This window comes from Camelina sativa, chromosome 11, assembly GCF_030686135.1.
Source record: "Camelina sativa cultivar CO46 ecotype springtype chromosome 11, ASM3068613v1".
Taxonomy (NCBI): domain Eukaryota; kingdom Viridiplantae; phylum Streptophyta; class Magnoliopsida; order Brassicales; family Brassicaceae; genus Camelina; species Camelina sativa.
The window spans coordinates 35,450,152-35,466,528 of NC_141890.1; the positions used below are offsets into that span (position 1 = coordinate 35,450,152).

At 34.5% G+C, this 16,377-nt stretch overlaps 1 long non-coding RNA gene and 1 pseudogene across 1 annotated transcript; both read right to left on the reverse strand.

The window, feature by feature from the left end:
* Window positions 1-666: 666 nt before the first annotated feature.
* Window positions 667-7,779, reverse strand: LOC147934854 (uncharacterized; annotated as a pseudogene).
* Window positions 7,780-14,527: 6,748 nt separating this feature from the next.
* LOC104725020 (uncharacterized) lies at window positions 14,528-15,943 on the reverse strand. The gene is made up of 4 exons (XR_015571191.1): window positions 15,803-15,943; window positions 15,547-15,705; window positions 15,008-15,479; window positions 14,528-14,915 (listed from the first exon to the last, which is right to left on the reverse strand). It is a non-coding gene; the product is annotated as an uncharacterized LOC104725020 (long non-coding RNA).
* Window positions 15,944-16,377: the final 434 nt, after the last annotated feature.

Below are 16,377 nucleotides of genomic sequence, written 5' to 3' on the forward strand. Positions count from 1 at the left end.
CGTCTCGCAAATTATTACACGTAGCACTTCCTTCCCAAAATTTGCGAAGAATGTAACTCTATCGCAAAACACATGCAAATTGCGATGAACAATATTCCTTGCAATTATCTTGCAAAATCTGTCGAAGTAAATCTCTCGCAGATTTGCTAGGTTTTTGCGACATTATTTCCATCGCAAAATATTAATAATATTATAAACCCAGAAATGAATTTCGTCGCAAATCCGTAGCAATTTTGTATTCCTCGCGAATCTGTAGCATTTTGATATTTATTTTTTTGATTTGGAAATTTATACATTTATATTTTGACAATAATTTATAAGAAATAGAATATATAATCAAAATATAAAATAAAATTCAAACATATATTAACTGAGACAATTTTTTGTTTCTAAACAAAAAAATTGTCATATAAACCATGTCCAAAAAACAAATGAAACCTTAAAACTTAATATCAAATTGTCTTAAAAAGATGGTGATAGAGAGGGAACTCCGTTTCCGGTTCCTGTGTCTGTGCCATTACCAGTGCTAGTGCCGGTGCCGGTGTCGTCCCCTGTCTCAGCTATGGTTGGATTGCAGCCATGTTCAATCCTGCTTCCAAACTTAGCAGCAAACTCAGGATCCTTCCCGGCAAGTTAGTCAAAGTATGCATCATAGCTATGCATTTTTTATGCATTGTCTTGAAGTTGAGTGGCTTGAGTTTGGAGAGTAGTGGCTTGAGTTGCGAGAGTAGCTTCAGCGACAGCAAGCTTCTGAGCAAGAACAACCAGATCCTCAGTAGGCGGAAGCGATGGTCCAAAATGGGCTGAAGATGCTTCATTTTGCAAAGAACCAACTCCATAAAGTCTATTTTTCTTCTTCGGACAATTACTTTCATTGTCATATGAAAGAAAGAACCAACAACCAACATACAAGATTCGGATCCTAGAACAGACACAACAACACAAATGTAGCATATCCTACAAATGCACATTACAATCAGACCAATCTTAGCATATCATATGACAAACTAAAAACAACAACACAAACTAACACAAACTCATACAAGACAAACTTAAGAGATTTCAAAAACCACACAAGAAGTTTACCTCGGCATAAATTTTGTTCTTGGTATGAACAGACAACCCACCAGAAGCAGAACTCTCCGTGTTATCCCTTGAACAGATCTGAGACTGAACCTCTTGTATCTTTGATGACACTTCATTGAAGATGGACTCTGACTTTCCACCGACAAAACTCCCATCGGGTTTTTTGTGAGTGTCTTCTAGGACACGTAGATAATCCGGAGTGCTTTCACCAGTCAGCTCAGACTAACACAAAGTAAAACAAAAGACAAAGGTTATTAGTAAGAAAAAGACAGTAGTATAGAAGTAACAAGAAGAATCTAGAAACTTACAAGTTTTCTGGCACGAGCTTTAAAAGAGGTCTTGCCTGAGCGTTGTTTATGTATGCTAGTGCCATCAGGATCATGATATCGAGCGTTACGACCGTTGATACTCTTTACTTCTGATTTGGGATCACGCCAATACTTAACTAGTCCAGCCCATACTTGAGGATCAATCCATCGCGGCCTTGCATTATCACCATTATCCCTCCACTTTCCCTTCCACCGGCTCACTTGATCACACATCCGCTCCTTCAACTTCTTCTTAAACTCATGTCTAACTCTACCGTTTATAGAACGGTCCCAATTATATGTTTGCTTGTAAAAAAGAAAACAAAATATATTAGTATTGATCCAAGCTACATAAGTTTCATACCATCGATTAAACTAAACTACATATGCATGAGGCTCAAAACTAAACTAAACTATTACTTACCGCAAAAGTTTCATACCAACGATCTACGACCAGCTGTGGCGTTTTTGTCCAATTGGCATGAGGCTCTTTGAAATCTCTTTCAAAGATGCTGCGGACAGTGGCTACAACCCTCCCATCATCAGAAAACCTAGGGATATAATTGTTTTGATGTAATAAGTGTAAAATTGATCCTAGAATTAAAAATGCAAATTTAAAATTGAAATCAGTTAAATCATTCTCTAACCAGAGAGTTCCAGGGGGCGGTTTGGATCTAATCGTGTTAGATGTTGACGGCCAGGACTCTCGAGTAACTCCTCCAACGTCATATTGTTTAAACGTTGCGGCAAAGATGTGGCTGGAGATGTAGGTGTGGCTGGAGATGTAGGTGTGGTTGCAACGGACCTATCGATTGAGATGCAACAGCGGTTGGAGGCGCACGAATGGGTGGAGATAAAGCAGGTGTCGGAGGCCTATGTTGTGAGGTTGCATGTCGAGAATCTTGAACCCCCGATGACGACCCGCAAGAACCACCACTACATGGACTTGGAGCATTAGTCTGCGAGAGGAATCGTGTGTAGTCGTTCCCAGAAAACATCTACAAGAAAAAAAAAGTATGAGATCGAAATCAAAAACTTAGGGTTCTAAATCGGAAAATAGGATGACAGATCGACTGAAAAAAACCGTAAATCGAATAAAACAACATTTAAATCGAATGATTTAAGAGATGTCTATACCGTAAATCGAATGAAAAACCGTAAATCGTTTGAAGATGAAACTATTGAAAGATGACTGTCAGATTTACCTTTGTAAATCTGGTAGAATAGATCGACGATGAACCGGAGATGAAGGAGAAGCAGAATCGAATCGAATCGAAGAAGATTGAAGGAAGAACTTAGGGAAAGAAGAAGATTTAACCGGAAAATGGTGAGAGGTTAAATGGAGAAGAAGGAAGAAAAAGAGAGATTTTAGGGTTTTGGAAGCGGCGTGGTTTGAGCGAGCTCAAACTAGGGCTGCGGTGTATATATAAACTTTTTGAAGCCTCGCAATTCCGTAGCAAATATTGCGACGGTGTTGCAATGTTTCCCCGCAAATATGTCGCAATACGAAACCCTAAATATTGCGACGGCTTTGCTAGTATTTCTCGCAAATACGTCGCAATACAAAACCCTAAATAAAACAATAAATATGTATATAATTGGAAAAACCAACAAAAAAACTATAGATAAAATGGAAAAACCAAATTAATAATATTTACTTTACATTAATACTTTGTATTTGGCCTAATATTTATTGTTTTGGAAATAATATTATGGAATAATATTGCGAGGCATTTGCGAGGGAGACCTTGCTAATCCGTCGCAAATTTGCGAGGGATGACCTACGGCCCTCGGTAAAATCTCGCAAATACCTCGCAATATTTGCATACCTCGCAACTAAGTAGCAAAACCATCGTAAAAACAACAAAACATTATGTAAAAAAACACGACAAAACACCATTACAATGGTGAAGATTTGACGCTTCTTCTGGGAGCACGAAGTCATAGACGTGGCCCAAACCCATTACACGCGGAGTTACAAGCTCTAATATGGGCTATGAAATCTTTGATAGCGGCGGGGGTTGACTGTCAAGCCTTCGAGACGGATTGTGCAGAATTGATTGAGATGGTGGAGCTGCCCGAAGATTGGCCGGCTTTCTCGAACCTGCTGGAAGATTTCTCCTTGCTCCAATCTTTTTTCCCTTCCTTTACCTTGACCAGGATCCCTCGTAAGTCCAACGTCAGGGCAGATTGTCTTGCTCGAGCTTCAAGATCTTTAATTTCTGAAATTTCTTTTGTAAACTCTTATCCTCGTGTTTGGGCAACCAATCTTGGAGTAATCTTTTAATTTATTTAATGTTTGGTTGAAAAAAAAAAAACACCATTACAATTTACCTAGTTCCAAATATGATTCACTATCCTCATTAGAATCTACAAACTTCATTGGAAAATATTATTTCACCTAGTTCTAGAAACTTCTACCTAGTTATACATATATACTTCATTGGATAGTAATCTACCTAGTTGTACAAAACTTCATTGGATATCCTCATTATAAAGTTCAAGCTTCATTATCCCCATTAGAATCTACTCACTTCTTTGGATAACTTTAATAGTAGAACTAAAAAAAAATTAGCAAAAATAAATTTGCGAGGCATTTGCGAGGCATTTGCGAGGATACGTAGCAAAAATCTCGCAAATTCGTCGCAAAATTTCTAAACATCGCAATTACATAGCACTTTGCGAGGATTTTGCGAGGCCAATCTGGCAAAACGTCACAATTTTAACGCATTTCCGTCACAAAACGAGTAATATTTTTATTTAAAAAAATTAACAAAAACTACAATTACTCAATCATATTTATTTTCTTAATTACTAGAAAGTACATCATCATTAGAATCATCTCCATCATCAGACTCTTCGAATTCGTCTAATTTAGCCTCTTCTTCAGAGACATCACCAACATCTTCTACTTGTCGGTTTTGTGGATCAATGTGGATAACATCTTCTGTTGATATGTTTGGAATGGAAATTTCATCGACTCTCTCTTGTTGCAACACGACTTGCTCATCAACTAACCCGATGATACGGCCTCGAGGATTAACTTTGATAACTGATAACCACATATCACGTTTAGGCCGCAAACGAGGATAGGGAATAAAGCTCACTTGTTGTGCTTGTGATGCTAGGATGTAAGGATCAAATTGGCATACGATCTGTTGGCATTTACATCGACAACTCCCCAATTATTTACTCGCACGCCTCGGGGCAATGGATCATACCAGTTACACTTGAAAAGTACGCATCTCAGATTCAGAAGGCCTGGATATTCAACTTCTAAGATTTGTTGCAAAATGTTATAGAAATCGCTATCACCAGCTTGTACGTAGATTCCCTAATTTGCTGTAGCTTTTTGACTACCATGTGCATATGTATGAAAAGTGTAACCGCGAGTGAAGTACATCAGAGAAGCGGTGATTTTTGCTCTTGGTTCTTGAACGAGCTCATGCAACCAAAGGCAAGGGTTCATTTCCACATCCATTTTGAACCTATAATAGGAAAAGTTTATTAAAATTAAAGAATAAATAAATTATACATATAGTTTAAACCAATTATATATATACTTACATAGTATTTTAACCAATTAGCAAAATCCCGCTCTTTGTAAGCTTCATAATCAACTTCTTCTAAATTAGGATATGCTTCACGAATCTGCATTTCGAAAAGTCTATAAAAAGGATATGTGTTATTTTGTTATCTTAGTAAATAAAATTTAATTTTAATTTTTTTTTTTAAATAATACTTCTCAAAAGGTTGAACGTAATCTAGATTCTGCAAGATGTAATTGTGAGCAGCTCGACAATAGCTATGATCTTCCCACCAAACTTGCTTTAACTTTCCAGCGAGTCTACTTAGCTGAGCAAAGATATCTGGAACATCGGGAATGTTATATGTAGGTGTAACGCCTCCGTCGTCATATCGTCGAGTACGTGTTTTTTTTGTTCTGACGGTGGGGCTAAAGTAGTATGATGTGAAGTGAGACGTTTCCTCTGTTAAACTGCCGGTGACTATCGATCCCTCAACTCTGGCAAGATTTTTGGCCTTTCTTTTAAGAGATTTCATAAACCGCTCAAAAAGATACATCCACCAAAATTGCACTGGCCCACCAAAATCTGTTTCATGTGGGAGATGGACTGGAAGATGTTCCATCACGTCAAAAAAAGCAGGAGGAAAGATTTTCTTTAAGTTACAAAGCAACACTGGAATATTATTCTGTAACTGCTCTATGCCATCAATGGTTAATGTTCTAGTACATAAGTCCCGGAAAAATACCCCAATTCCTACAAGCCAATGCATACTCAATTAATGGGTGAATTAATTAAATAGGTTTATAAAAATGTATAACATTTTATAAATATATACCTGCAATAGCTTCATGAACGTTTTCCGGCAATAGCTCAAGAAATACAAATGGTAGTAGTCGTTCCATGAAGACATGACAATCATGACTCTTCATACCTGAAATTTTTTGGCCTTGCTCAACACATCTTGAAAATTTTGAGACAAATCCATCTGGAAACTTCACTTCAGATTTAACCCACTCGAACAACACCCTCTTAGCATCCGCTGTCAATCGAAATTGGGGTAATGGTAATTTCCCATCTCTTGTAACATGTAACTCGATCCTTGCGCATATTTCTGCCAAATTCAACCTTGATTTCATACTATCTTATGTTTTACCCTGCACATTCAAAAGCGTAGTGATGAAATTTTCAAATAAGTTTTTCTCGATGTGCATCACGTAAAAGTTATGCCGCAAGAGAAGATCTTTCAAATATGGAAGCTCCCAAAAAATACTCTGCTTGTGCCAATTGTGAGCGGTCCCATATCCATCCGACATGTTTGCTGGTATGTGATAGTTACCCCCACGTTTACATGTTTCTTGAGCACTATAGTAATCGATCTGTTCAAACAAATCATTGCCAGAGACGTAAGTTGGTGGGGGAACACGCACAACTTTATTCTTTCTAAACAACTTCTTGTTCCTCCGATACGGATGATATAAGGAAAGAAATCGACGATGACAATCAAACCAACAAGGTTTTCGCCCATACTTTAACTGAAATGCCTCTGTACCACCCATACAATAAGGACATAATAATCTTCCGTGTGTGGTCCACCCAGATAACATTCCGTATGCGGGGAAGTCACTAATCGTCGAAGTTAGCACTGCCCGCATATTGAAATTCTGTTTTGTTGAGGAATCAAATGTCTGAACACCTTCATACCACAATTGCTTCAGCTCATGAATCAGAGATTGCAAGAAGATATCTAGAGCTTGCTTCGGATGCTTAGGACCTGGTACCAAAATACTCAAGAACAGAAATTCGCTTTGCATATACATATCTGGAGGAAGATTGTATGGCGTCAATATAACAGGCCATAAAGAATATTGTCTCCCTGACATACCAAATGGACTAAAACCATCTGTACACAACCCAAGATAAACATTCCTATACTTTTGAGCAAAATCAGGATATACCGATTAAAATTGTTTCCACGCCTTTGCATCAGATGGGTGTGTAATTTCTCCTTCGTGTGTAGAATGTTCTGCATACCATCTCATTGCCGCTGCAGTCCGTTTTGATTGGTATAGGCGTTTCAATCTATCAACAACAGGCAAGTACCACATACGTTTATATGGCACTTGTGTCCTTCCTTCAGTAGGCTGATATCTCGGCTTCTCGCAAAACCGACATTCCTACAGCTTAGCATCATCTTTCCAAAAAATCATGCAATAGTCAACGTACACATCAATCATTTCAGATGGTAATCCAAGACTCGCAACCAACTTCTGTATTTCATGGTAGTTCTCAGCCGATACATTTTCAGGTGGCAAATACTCTTTAATGAGTTCAGCCCAAGAATCCATGCAAATCTCACTTAAGTTATTATCAGCTTTAATTGTCATCATCCTAGATGCCAATGATAACTTAGAATGCCCTTCTTTACATCCATCGTAGATACGTTGATTTGCAGCATCTAATATATCATAAAAACGTTGTGCATCTACGTTGGGTTCTTCCGTATTATTCTCAGGAAATGCAGCAGTAGTTTCATGAAATGCATCATTAACCATATGATGAAATATATTTTCCTCATTATACCCATAAAAACCAAATTGATCAGATTCTTGATGCCCATAATTACTAGGTTGATCAACAGCATAATTCATACTACTACTTCCAACGTTACTGCTACAACCATCTGCATGACGAAATCGTACATAGTAATTTGGTACAAATCTTCTATTATAAAGATGCTTCTTCACTAGATTAAATTCCAAATATTTAATGTTGAAGCACTTAGGACATGGACAAAATATTGTACCGTTTTCACGAGCAAAATCTTGGTTTGTCGCCTGGTACATGAAACCGCGCAAGCCATCACAAAACTCTTTCGTCACATCACCGGTCTCCGGGTCTCTATGAATGTACATCCACCGTTGCATTGTATATATCTCGTGCTCTCCACCTCCAAACATTATTTTCTCTAGACTTTTTTTGTAGCCTTTTTTTTTCAAAAAAAAAAATTTTTACAATTGTTTTTTGCTCTCAGAAGTTTTTTTTTTTCTTTTGCTCTCAGAATTTCTTTTTTTTTCCTCTCTCTGCAGTTTTTTTTTCTTATTGTTTTGTGTTGTGGTTTCTATGTCTCATGGACTGGCTATTTATAGGCTTTCTAAAATTAACTGCTACGGATTTGCTAGGGAATTTGCGACGGCTTTGCGAGGGTTATTTTTTAATATTTATTTTTTGCTACAAATTTGCGAGGCTGTTTCCTTTTTGCCGACAAAACAGTTACACTCGGGGAAAACTTGTTGGTTGACATCTAGGTCCCTCGTAACTCCCTCGCAAATTTGTTACGGATATTGTTATCACTAATTCGTCGCAATGGTGCTAGGGAATTGCGAGTCATTTGCGAGGAATTTACTTTTCCTTGCAATTTGGTCTCACCTTCGTCGCAAATTTGCGAGGGAAATGTTCGTCGGACATTTTGCGAGGGAGTTACGAGTAAGATGAGTCGCGTAGCTAAGTACTCGCAAATTCATAGCAAATTTGCGACGACGTTTTTCCATCGCAGATATACGTCGCAAATCGCGTGTTTTCTTGTAGTGTGTGCAATCTAAAATTTGAGAAGAGATGATCATTTCGTGAAATATAAAAAGTAACCGATGAGAAAATTATAGATCTTAGTTATCTTCAATAAAACATCATATTCGACATCAATGTCTAACTTTGCAAAGAGACCAATATAATGTATTTTTATAAAGCTCTCAGGTTCATGATATTTGATATTCACATACTCAAATCATAAATGTAATTTGTGGGTACTATGCAAATATTATATGAGTATAGAAGCATACAAACCTGAAACCTTTACACTAATACATTGTATTGGTCTCTTTGCAAAGGTAGACATTGATGTTATGTTTATAGGATATACAGATTTTACAAAATGATCATCTCTACTCGAACTCTAGAGGTACACATGATTTATTGAGTCATTGATATTATGTTTGTACAATTTTGTATATCGTTTTTAATTTCTTGATTTTTATATACTTGTGTCATCCATGGCTTCTCCAAAATGGAAACATTGCCTTAATTTTCTAATTTGCTTGCTTGTATGCTTCATGACTCGATTCTTGAAAGGACTTTTTACTAGTCTTTTTGGGTTGCTTCATGAATCTGCATTATTTCGTTTATCATGGTGTGTTTCTTTTTGTATTCATTGTGAAAGTAGAAACTTCAAATGAAAATCAATACAATAAAAGAAGAAAGAGTTTCTCTCATTTGTTGACATATCAGTTTTTTAATTGAAGGAGGAATTGACATATCAGTTAAAATGTATAACCAATAAAATTATAACAATGAATACAGCTCTTCTCTAATTTTGCCAACATATCAATATTTACAATTCCAAGAAAATTGGTTTTTGAAACCTGGACCGGACTGGTCGGTCAAGCCGGTTGAACTGCAACCCGACAGGTATTCCGGGCAGTAGCCTTGGGCATATTACCTTGAATCCGAAACCCGAACCCGACCCAAAATAGTGGGTTCAGTTCGGGTAGTGTGTAAAACCCGACCGGTGTAATATAAGGTTTGGATATCCAATCGGGTTCGGGTATTACCCGAACTAATCCGAATTAAATGTAAAAATATGCATCTTTAACCATTTTGTCATCTTTAACCATTTTGTAAAACCCGACCGGTGTAAAACCCGACCGGTGTAATATAAGGTAAGGATGCATCTTTAACCATTTTGTCATCTTAGTTTCTCTGTCCTAACATGAAACGTTAAATATTTCTATATATACAAGTGTTTTAAAATTTTAAAAAAATAAAAATTAATTTTTTTTTTTTGTTCATGGTTTGTTTGGGTAATACCCGAACCCGACCCGATAGTATAAAAAACCTGAACGGGTTCTATATATCTAAACCTGAAACCCCGAACCCGATCGGGTTTGGAAACTCGAATGCCCAGGGCTACTGGGCAGATTTCTTTCTAAAACTCAGACTATTTCAAACTAAAAAAACCGTAAAAACCCCGTTAAACCCGGCGAATCGGTGGTCTAACCGTTGGGCCGGGTCAACTTCAGCCACTGAAACTTTAATTTTGAAACGTGGACTCCTACGCCTAATGAATTTAAAGCAACTTGTGCAGCTAATATATTCAATCACTAATATTCTTCTTCTTCTTTAAAACCCAATGTGGGACAAAATATTTTTAAAAGTTAAGTGTGCCATATTTAGTTATTTTCGGTCATAGAAATTAACATTACTTATAAATATTTTAGATCAACCAGAAGTCCTACTACTATTGGATTTGGATTGAAAATGTTTTATATTTTTATAATAATTTTGAAGATTGTATACTTAAAAATATGATTTCATATTCATAAAGCCTATATACATATGATAGATATATATATAACATATATAATTTTAGTAATTTATTGATCCACGGTCAGACTCGGTTGACCCATTGACCCGGTGACCTAGAAGGCTTTTCAGGTTGCTTTCTGGGTCAGGTTTAAAAACATTGATTAAAACCTTATAAAAAAGGCAACGAATGATCGATCAGATGTTTTCCGGTTCTCTTTCTGTTTCAGTGACTTATGTTTTCATGAACAAATCATCTGTTTTGTATTGTTTGTGACTTTAAAATTTTCGATTATATATTAAGTCGAACGTTGATTTCAACGGAATAGTTCCTACCGTATTGAGCTTCGATTGAGAGTGTATCCTGCTTTTTTAAGAGAAAACAAGTGTGGATGGTTCTTTTTGCTTAATAATTTGTATCTGATGGTTGCAATCCATGCAAGTTCAATCGCTATGTTAGTATTTGATGCTTGTCCTCCATATAATAAAATATGAATTTATTTTGTGTATTTAAGGTTTGTAACCTAAGTTCTTCTTATGTGATTTGACTACATTTTGTGTTTTTTTTTTAATCTTTTTTGTTTGTGTGTTTTGTAGTTCCAACTTTGCTCTTTCATCATATTTATACATTCTTTTGTTGATGAGAAGGCAAGCAAAGTAAACTTAATGATGTATATTATAATATGTATATATAACTGCATATCTCTTACGCTAATGTCGATTTAATGTAAACGAGTGGTAGAGAGAAGTGTCACTCGTGTATACCATTCGCTGTAATGTTTGGTGCTTCTAAATGGATTAGGCTTACCAATGTTGGCTTTCCTTAATGTGTTGTTTGACACTCTTAAGTAGTGATTTTGTGTTTAAATACTATTTTCTTTGGCCAAATTTAAAATGCCTTTTCTAAATTATAATTAGTTGATGACTGGAATAGATTCTTTAGATTATTTACTTTACAATATTTTGGTAGAACAAACATGGCAGAATCTCACACATGAAATTCTTCAAAATAATTTCTTTAAGATTTCAGCGTAGTTAATAACTTCGCTGCATATTTTGGTTTATATTTCTTCAATATTTTGGTTTATATTTGAAAGTTTGGTATATAAGTTTTTCACAAACTTACTAACTTATCGACATTTTTTTAAAGTCTGTTTAACTTGATATTTGTAAAGTACTATTTCACAGCCAATGATTATTTTCTGGTACAACTTGCTATATATATATAATTTTTTGTTAGAAAATAACTTATCAATAAATTATGTAGACAACTTATCGTTATTATATTAGAGACTTATATTTCATGTTAGTAATGAACTTGGTTGGAATTTTTTTGTCATCTAGATGTTGAAATCTCTAAAAATGAGTTTTGGAATTAGAAATATATGAATAAATTTTTTCAATCTAAAATATGAGTATAAGTAAAATTACTAAAATGAACAGATACAAAATACTAATTTTAAAAGCATTTAACAATTTAACTAATCATACTTACGACAAACAAATTAAGCTTAAAAATCTATCCCACAGCGTAGCGTGGGTTTTTACGTAATTTTTATAAAACATCAACACCATGCAATAATAAACATGTAGTAAGGATTCGTACATGTGATTTTTTTATGGTAAAATTACCATGTTTTTATCATATACAATGGCAAATATATTTAATCAGTCAAAACTATTTTTCTCAAATTAGTATATTTTCATATTGTTTTCATATTTAATAACTAACTATATTTTCACTCGCGGTACACCGCGTGCATATAATTTTTATTATTATTTATATTTTATATTGTATTTGTTTGTTAAGTATTGGATATTTTCTAAATAGAGGAATAACTAAATTTCTGACCATGTGCAGCTAAATATTTATATTAATTTTTAACCCGCAATATATTTCAAGACCATTTGTTTAACCCGCAAAATTTTATTGAGTTTATATATATTAATCGCGGTACACCGCGTGCATATAATTTTTATTATTATTTATATTTTATATTGTATTTGTTTGTTAAGTATTGGATATTTTCTAAATAGAGGAATAACTAAATTTCCGACCGTGTGCAGCTAAATGTTTATATTAATTTTTAACCCGCAATATATCATAGTTTTTGTTTCCATATTGATTCTGCTGTATTTTTTTAGTTGGAATGGTATGTAAAATATTTAGAAAACAAAATCTGAATTAATGCTATTTTTTTAAATTTTTAAGGAATTAACTTTGTAAATAAGTACAAATAAAAGGATAGAACCTAAAATGTACTTTAAAAATGTATATATAGATTAAGTATTTGTACGTAAGCGTCTTATTTCTACCTTCATAGTTTCATTAAAATACTCTGAAAATGATTTTTTAAATATACAAATGGAAATCAATGTATTATTTTGATTTTGTCTTTTTCGGAATAGTTAGAACGTATTCAGACAAATTCTTCTAAATACTTTTCATTGAAATAATATGAATGCATTCCTATACCATAGTATACTCAGTTTCAACAATGAAATTAATTTTCAAAAGTGATAAATTCATTTTTGGGTTTTCTCTAATTTGATTTGCTGTTTTTAATTTTTAAAATTTTATTGACGGTTTATCTTGTTTTATTTCGGATTTTCCTAGATTTATTTTAATATCATAACTCTGCTACTTTTTCCAATTTTTAAATCTACAAATTATTTTACTTTGTTCTGCTATTAAATTAATTTGTGTAAATTTCTAATGTTTACGAAGCTACTTATTTAAATATTATTTTGAAAATGAATCAAAATGAGTAAAAATAATACAACATGAGTTAAAAAAAAGTTTCAAACTATTTAAATATACATATTGTTCATAAGTAGTCTAGCTAAATTCAAGCGGTGAGTAATCCGAGTCCTTCTTGCTTGAAAGGAGTAGGCTTCTAAGTCAGGTTTATCCACGTAAAATTATGCATATTGTGTTTGGCGGCGGATAAGACAATTGCAGTCTAAGTGAGGAAAAACATATGGTAAGACGGACTTGATCAGACGTAGACCGGTCTGTTTCACATCTCTAGCAGTTTAGTTCATCGATCAACTAGAATTCATAATTAGAGAAGAGTTTGTATTATGAGATTCAAATCATTACATAACTATCGCACTATATGATAATTTTATAAGACATCTCCAATAGTAAAGATGTAAACAAATATGTTAATATTATTTTAATTAAAATAATTATAAAATTAAAGCTAATAAATTTTTTAAGATACAAGTTAAAAATTTACTTCGAATGGTAAAGTTTTAATTCAAATTTCTTATTTTTTTTAAAAAAAAACTTGCTTTAATACAAGCTTGAACATCAAACAAGAATCATGACAAACAAAATCTGATATGATCGTGAGACCATCCAAAAAGATTATTGAGTCTTGTACAACACGCACAAAGTCGAAGATTAATTCTTCCAGCCAAAGGACTATTAGAGATACATTCTTACCTCATCTAGATCATATGTCAAAGTGTAATCAGTCCAATCAGAGTTCAAATGAAGAGGTTATTCATTTTACAAATCAGGTGAACTCATGGCTACGCAATTTGGACCTACGAGCATTCAACGGAGGATTCCGACCAAGTCAGACGGATTCAAGCTATGAACTAAATGTTCTGGAATCTTGATCCACTCCACAACCACGGAGAATTGGAATCACATTAATATCAGTTCATATGTGAAAGATATGGATATTTTCAAGTCAGTGGATCTATCCTAGTCCCAGTTTCATGTATGAGCCAAAGATCGTATCACACAGATCAACTCAGAAACAATTTCGACATGAAACTACTTGGAAGATATTAATGGATCTATTATGTTTCCAACAAGCTCAAAAACAGAAGATTTGGCATACAGAATACAAAGATACACTTCATTTGCCACAGGTGGTCAATCTAGTTCTTTACCTGAAGAGTGTTAGGTCCAATTGGTTTAGATGCTTCCAGAATTATGTTTGACAACCAGGATTTGTTTCTACTAAGCCTAAGATAAACAAATCATACAACCCATTTTGTTTCTCATCATACAGTTGGACCAAGGAGTCAAAGAGAGAGAAGATCAAGTAAACACTTAATGGGTCAATTCAAGAGCTTATGGCCAAAGAACGCATGAAAAATTCTATTGGGGATGATATTTATCAAGTCCAGTCCACTTTGAGCCAAATACAAGCCCAAGAAAGCCCAAAATAATCACTTTATTTTGTGATCAAAGATGAGTGACGAAAATAGAGTTCAACACACCTTGGGAAGGAAAACTTCAAGAGTTGGATCTTCATTCAACTATCTATATTTATTTTCTTTTAGTTTCAAGAACAATTAATACTTAGCTTTGTTACCAAGTTTTTTATCTCTATATAAACACATGTAATCTCATTTGAGAATAATCAATCAATTTCCTTTTCATTTTAAGAGTCTGTCTCTTTGTTCTTTGTCTAGAACACTTTCTTGTTTCTTGGTGTGTAATATCTAAGCAACAGCCTCCTTTTGTTGGACTAGTGTATCATATCTAGCAGCGATTGGAGTTGGGAATATCAACAGCCTTCCGCAACTGCTGTGCAACCCCTCAATCCATTAAATCTCCCTCGTTGCACCTTGCACCTTGACGAGTTTCTATCATTTCTAATCCGGCTGAGTGATCCTGGAATTTGGGCGTATCAAAATCAAATCGTTCATTCAAACGAAAGAAGAAGAAAAAATCATCGAAGCATAGGGCAGAGGGCATAAAGTCACCTGAAGTTGGTGTTGTTGGTGTTGACTAGAAGATTGAAGTTGCTCTCGGGTTGTTGGTGCTGAATAGAAGTGATGACACAAAACATGACACCATGACACAAACCATGAAACTGGAGTTGATGTCGGCTTGTTGGTGTTGTTCCTCTTGGCTCTCGGCTCTTTCCGCATATCCTCATTCAAGATCAGAAATTTAAACATAAATCAGTCTTATTCAAGAACACAAACACTCATTCAAACTCAATTAATAACAGAAACTCATTCAAGAACTCAAAGAAAATAAACTGATGCTACCACATATCTTATGAACACAAACACTCATTCAAACTCAACCAAGAACAGAAACTCATTCAAGAATTCAAAATACAGAAACATAAACTCATTTGAAGCAAACACGGATTAAACATAAACTGAAACAAACTACATACATTAGTTGGCAGAGAACATTAAACTCATCCTGAGCAACCATTGTTTCCTGCATTACAAAGATGGAAGCCTTTTGAACAGCAAAAGCGATTATCTTTTGTTAAGGCAATACGTACCTGATCTGATATTGCATAATGACCACTCTCTACTGCATCTGGACCAGCTATGTGGGGCTCAGCTGATAATGTGTTGATATTTTGACCCTCAATGATTGCTTCTGGCACAACCTGATTTCCAGCTGGTGAAGATGGCAAAGGATATGTAACCCGATCGCCCTGTCCACAGTGTCAATTTTATATTAAAAATGTGACTTGATCATTAACCACATCACAGAGCTCATTTTCAACACGAGAAATTCTGAATGAACATTACACAGATCTGCTCGTTTCGCCTTCGGAGATTACAAGAATGACATCGTCAGAGAGAGAAGGAAGAACAAAAGATATATTACGCGCAAGTTTTTTTTTTCTTTGTTTCACTTAGACTCCATCTATTCCCCATTTGACACATGTTCTAGGAATTCAGCTGTGAAATATCTTAGCTAAGATTTATTTCTTAGCTAATTCCCCATTTTTCATTTATTTTTTTGCTTTAATCACTAAGATATTTATTACCATACTCCGCTGAAGATGGTTTAAGTAGAGTAAAAACTGTTTTGCTTTTGAGAAATCTGATCATTTCCATTTAAATTTGTCATTTTTATGGTAATTGTCATTGTTTGTGGTAATTTTCAATATATTATATTACTGTTATTGTATAAGTTACAATTTTATATCTAGATAATAAAGATCAGTACGTCTTTACAAATCCGATTCTTTCAATTTTAATTTTTATTTTTTGAAAATTTTAATTCTTATTTTTTGAAAATTTTAATATATAAATAATATTATTGTTATCGTAAATCGTAATAATAAGTTACATCTCACCGTAAAAACACAGTTCCTCTA